Below are 6,453 nucleotides of genomic sequence, written 5' to 3'. Positions count from 1 at the left end.
AGCCTGTTTCTCTTTTTCTTTTCTTTCTTTCTTTTATATTCTTCTTCTTCTTCTTCTTCTTCTTCTTCGTCTTCTTCTTCTTCTTCTTCTTCTTCTTCTTCTTCTTCTTCTTCTTCTTCTTCTTCTTCTTCTTCTTCTTCTTCATAAAAAAAAAAAAAAAAACTTTGGTTTAGGGCTAGTGAGATGCCCTGGGGGGGGGGTTCAGCACTCCTACAGAGGACCTCAGTATGGTTCCCAGAACCCACAGCAGGGGTCTCACAACTGCCTGTTCCACAACTGTGCTCAACTGTGCTGTCTTTGGGTATGTGGATACCCCTGCTTACATGTGCGCGCGCGAACACACACACACACACATACACACACACACACACACACACACACACACACACGAGAGAGAGAGAGAGAGAGAGAGAGAGAGAGAGAGAGAGAGAGAGAGAGAGTTAAAAACAGTAGAAATAAACCTTAAAGATGAATTTGGCTCAGCGATCATGCTCCCCACGCGTTGGCAAGTGCCAGCGCCCTTCTTCATGAGCATCTGTGTCCGAGGCGTCTTCAGTCCCTTCAAACTATGCTTTAAGTTGGCCTTGCCCTTTTCTTTAAGAACTGGATATGCAGTGATGGAGAGAAGAGGTGTGCGACGTGGGAGCCGTGAACAGATGACAGGGCGCTTACGACAGATTAGAGATTGTACCCAGATCCAGCTGTGCCCTTGAGTTGTTTGGGTGCAACATTGGGCATTAAGAGCACACGTTGATCTCGCAGAAGACCCGGCTCCAGCTCTCTGCACCACACGGAAGGTCCCAACCAGCTGTGGCTCCAGTTCCAGGGATCTGATGCCCTCTTCTGGCTTCCACTGGTACCGGGCATGTACGAGGTGCCCACTTGCAAGGGAAATGCTCATGTGTAAAATAAAATAAATAAATAAAGCTTTAAAAAAGTAGTTGCTGGAGTCTTAATTTTGCTTTTTACTTGTTAGGGTTAAACTTAGTGACTTCTAAGTTCCATGTCATTAGAAACCAGAGGCCGTAATGTTCCCCTGGGCATTTTCCTCTCCATCTGCCCACTTGACAGCCTGTTCTTAATGTTTGCTTATGAGTTGTGGTTCCTGTCCTGCTTGAAGGCCTTGGTGGCACACAGGCTCCCAACCCCAACCCAGCCATGAAAAGATAGGAGAGGAAGGGACTCCCCCACCCTGCCACTAGGCATGTGCTAGGGCCCAACTATTTAAATATAGCTTTGGGTGACTTAGCCAGTTTGGGGCATCCAGTTGCCACTTGACAGTCTTTTGTGCACACATGAGCTAGACTGGATTTTGTCACTTTACCCTAATGATCCCCCAAGCCCCTGAGAGGTGCCACATGTTTAAGATTGTCACATGCAGATGGAAGTGGAAAATCTCTCTGTTTGAGCCCAACATCTGCATAGCCTAGCCCGCCTCCACAAAGTCACCCAAGTGCACCACAGGTGCTTAAAGCACAGTCAGTTACAGAAGTTTCCTTGTGGCCCTGCAGACACACAGGGGCTGTGGCTGCCTGTGTTAGAAGCTTTGTCCTCTTGAGAGGTGCTGGGAAGTTTGGGAGGCAGAGCCTAGCAGGAGGTCTTCTGGTCACTGGCTGAGTGACTTTGAAGGCTCTTTTCTATCCCACACTGCAAGTTTGTTCCACCACACGGCACTGTCTCACCTCAGACCCCAGTGCTAACCAACCAGGGACTGGATTTTTTTTTTTTTTTTGAGACAGGATTTCTCTGTGTAGCCCTGGCTGTCCTGGAACTCACTTTGTAGACCAGGCTGGCCTCGAACTCAGAAATCCGCCTGCCTCTGCCTCCCAAGTGCAGGGATTAAAGGCGTGTGCCACCACGCCCAGCTGGGACTGGAATTTTTAAATCCATGAGTCTCAGGTGTTTTTAAACAGTGTTTTATTTATTTATTATCATTTATTTTTTAAAGATTTATTTATTGTATGTATATGAGTACACTGTAGGCTGTACAGATGGTTGTGAGCCCTCATGTGGTTGTTGGGAATTGAATTTAGGATCTCTGCTCGCTCCGGTCAACCTCACTAGCTTGGTTCCTGCTTGCTCTGGCCCAAAGATTTATTTATTATTATAAATAAGTACACTGTAGCTGTCTTCAGACACATCAGAAGAGGGCATCAGATTTCATTACAGATGGTTGTGAGCCACCATGTGGTTGCTGGGACTTGAACTCAGGACCTTGGAGGTTGAACTGAAGGAGAAGGTGATGGCAGGAAAGGTGGCACACAGCTGGACTCTCATCACTCCAGAGGGCAAAGGGGCATGATGACTCTAGGCCGGCCTGGATACATGAGGGAAAAGAGCATGATATGCGTAGCCAAAGGGTGGAACTAGGAAGACATGGATGGAAAGCCCACTCTCATGTGAAATATAGTGGAATATCTCAATTCTAACAAGGAAGGGAACATCATATATCAATGAAGAAGAAACAAAAGAAATCTAGGTTAGAGAGCTGGAAGTGGGGAGAGCATAGGGCAATCCCCAAGGGCTGTGCCTTCACTTCCTTTTTGAAATGTGACTGACAGGGGAATGCTACCAAGCCGGTAAAGTGCATGTGGCACAAGCCACAGTGTGGAGGCAACCACAACCCACACGATTGGGACCTTGAGATAAGACAGACTGACAGATAGCATAACAGGGGTTCTGAGGAGAGTTTGGGGCCCCAGCTCCCACTCCCTGGAGGCTCTGAAATGAAGAATCAGGGCCCTTGGGGCACAAGTGTGGCTGGTTTCTCATTATAGCTTTCTGAGGATGGGAAAGTTTCATAGTGCAAGCCAGCAGCCAGGCTCTGAGAAAGAGTGGGAGCAGGATGTGGGACCAACAATACAGAACGCTAGTGTGAACTCACTTCTCCAGGTGAGAAACTCCAGCATCCAGAAGTCAGAGCTAGAGACTCTGTGGGAGGGCAGGGCAGCTCTGGTCTTGAGTCACAACCTAAAGAAACTGGAGAGAAAGGATAGAGGGGGAGAGAGATCTCTGAATCTAATTTCTTTCTTCTTCTTTCTTCTTTGAGCACGACTACTAACAAACCACAACCATCCCCTCCCCCCCCCCGAACGACCAACAAACACTAACCCTGCCTGTCATGATCCTAGCCTTTATATACCCTCTGAAAAGTTCCCAGTACAAACATCACACAATCACAGAAACGATCTGCAGCTGGCAAAACCCTGCCTCTGCTGGAGCACGAGGCAAATCGTCGTCAGCTACTGCGAAGCAGCCCCATATCCCCACAAACTATTTAGTATCATTTCCTTATCTAATAATTCATTCTGATTCCGCTCTCTCTCTCCCTCTTTGAAGGTCTTGGTATGTAGCACAGGTTGGTTTAGAATTTATGATCCTCCTGTCTCACAAGTGCTGGGACCGTGAGCCACCAAGGCTAGTTCCAAGGTTCCATCTTGTAATGCCCTACACAGCATGGCAGAGCAGAAGGGCCAAGTACCAGGGCAGCTGCCCCTCAGGCTGCCTCCCTGGCTGCTACCTGGGTGAGTTTCCGGAAGCAGATTGGCTTGTCTGTCCCTGGTCCTGTGTTTTCCCACCTTGTGTGCATGGACTCTGTCTCTCTCTCTCTCTCTCTCTCTCTCTCTCTCTCTCTCTCTCTCTCTCTCTCTNAGGGTTTCTCTGTGTAGCCCTGGCTGTCCTAGAACTTACTCTGTAGAACAGGCTGGCCTTGAACTCAGAGATCTGCCTGCCTGTGCTTCCTCAGTGCCAGGGTTAAAGGTACGCATGATCATGGCCTAGTGACTACCCAAGTATGAAATACATAACCTCAACTCTCAGTTCTCAGTCCGTCTTTCCACACACACAGATAGTCCTTCAAAATGTTCATTTATCACACATATCACACATGTGCTTATGCCACAGTGTACATGTGGAGGTCAGACAACAGTTTTAGGAGAGTTGGTACCAGATTTGGCAGCAAGCCCCTTTAACTAACCCCTAAATGTAACATATATTTTTTCCAATGTTAGAGATTGAAATCTGGGTCTTGTATATAGGATCTCTCTCTCTCTCTCTCTCTCTCTCTCTCTCTCTCTCTCTCTCTCTCTCTCTCTCTCTTACTTTGTAGATGGGATCTGCTTCTCAGTCAAGGGAACTGATCTCATTACTCGAGTTTTGTTTGTTTCTCTGGCTGGAATTTACTATATAAAACGGCTGTTTTTAATCCCAGTGCTGGGATTAAAGGCATGCCCCACCATGACAAGAGGAACATAGGCGATGACTGAGCTTCAGGTTTAAAGGGAGTGCGAGAGGAACATCATGGGGTGATCTTGTCCACCACTGGACTGCCTCTCTTTCCGTCTGCCCTATGGCTGGTCTGATGAAGTTGTCAGTGCAGTGCGCAGTCTCACCCAGAGAGGCAAGTTCATCTTTTGGGTGGATCTCAGCTTCAGGCTCTCTGCTCCCCCAGCATGAAATTCCTGGGGAAATATTAATTTGTTTTGTTTTGTTTTGTTTTTCAAGACAGGGTTTCTCTGTGTAGCCCTGGCTGTCCTGGAACTCACTCTGTAGACCAGGCTGGCCTCGAACTCAGAGATCTGCCTGCCTTTGTCTCTTGAGTCGCTGAGTGCATGAGCCACCATGCTTCCTGGAAAATTCTCTGGGGTTGTTGTCTCAGTGGTCTGACAGCTGGAAGCAGGGGCGCGTCTGTCTCTTTTTGGAACACCTCTGTTCCCATCAGGTTTGAGTTGTGTAGTCTGATGCAGTTCCCTGTTCATGAGCGTGCATGTGTGGGGATGACAGGTACAAAGGGCTTAGTTTGTATATCTTGGGACCCTGATGCCCTCTGGATGATACCCTGGTTTGGTTTTCATTGTTTCTATGGAAGCATCAGTCACTCTCTATGGAAAGAGTTTTCTCTCTCCCTGAAGTTGACTGCTATACTCTGGTACCTGTAGGTCAGGGTGCGTGTTCTGAATCTGAAAAGCTGGCTTTCTTTTTGTGCGCATCAGGGAAAAAACCTTCCCCTTCTTGCCAGGATTAGAAATCTGTCTGTCTGTCTGTCTGTCTGAGTGGCCTGCTTTTGTCTCTCCATTTCATGTGTGAGATTCTCCTGACTCTGCTTCTTCTGACATCAGTCTCATCCCTGGGCTCAGAGCCTGGTAGGTGTCATGGCAGGACTAGGCAAGGGTGGAGTAAGAGCCCTTTCCATCCATGATTCTTAGGAACAAAGAAAACCATTCCAGAAGTATTTTTTGCTGGTTAAATATTTGGGGTTAAAATCAGGCTATGCTCATAAAGCCCCACTGAAGCTGGGATGAAGGAACTGAGATCATCGTGACCACTTCAAACCAACGATTTGCTGTGAAAAGAATATTGAGGAGATAACTGGTGTGGCCGCCACATTTCCTGGCGTACAAGGGGAAAGTTTGGTGAACATGGCAGCAAGCAAAGATTCAAAAAGTATACATCATATAACCTATCAAGGAAGCCAATGAACTTAATGAGAATAAAGGACCAGGAAGCTGAAGACAGAACAGGAACTTGATGAGTGTGAGAGACAGAATGATGCCCACCAAGGACATCCTGATCCCTAGAACCTGTGGCTGTGCTACCCTATGTGATGGCAGACATATGCGGATGAGATGAAGTGGAAATCCCGAGATGTATATCGTAGCCCCCCTGAATTGTTACACGGGCTCAATAGAATTGCAAGGACCCTTAAGATGAGGCCAAGGGTCAAAGTCAGAAAAAGGAGATGAGATGGCAGAACGCAGGTTGGAGTTTTTCTGTGATCGGTTGCTACGACAAAACACTCGACGCTGGAGCGTGTATAAAGAAAAGAAGATGTATTTAACTCAAAGTGCATGAAACTGAAGAACATCACACCAGCATCTGCTCAGCTCTGGTGAGAGCCTTTTGGTCTCACTATAGCATATCAAATTTCATCAGGAGGAGAATGTTGGCTACAGGGAGATGTCACTTGGATTGGGAGCCAGGTTTGCTCTGTGCAGAACCTGCTCCTGTAGGAACTAGCAGGATTCCTGAGGGAAATTACACAAGTCTGTTCTGGGAGTTACATTCTCATGACCTAATTAACCAGTACTGGGCTGACTTTTTAAAGGTTCTGTCTCTTGAAGGCTACCACACAGAGGCCTAAACTTCCAGCACACTAGTGTGAGGGACATACTCAAACCCCACTAGCTGGTAACTTCTTTTTTAAATCCTTCTTAATTTTTAAAGAATTTAACTATTCAATTATTTTTGGCTTTTTGAGACAGTCTGTCGCGCCTGTCGCTCCTGCCTGCAGGATAGAAGGACTACGACACGCAGAGATTGCTTGCCGAAGCGAAAGGACCCCGAGCCCGAAAACCCTCTGGTTTATATAGCCCTAAGGGGAACGTGTCTGCCTGTGATTGGTGCTTACTTCCNAACCTCATTAGCATCTCTGTGCTGGCTCATCACCGAGCCTGG

This window comes from Mus pahari, chromosome 14, assembly GCF_900095145.1.
Source record: "Mus pahari chromosome 14, PAHARI_EIJ_v1.1, whole genome shotgun sequence".
NCBI classification, from domain to species: Eukaryota; Metazoa; Chordata; class Mammalia; order Rodentia; family Muridae; genus Mus; species Mus pahari.
Note: the sequence above shows the minus strand (reverse complement) of the source record.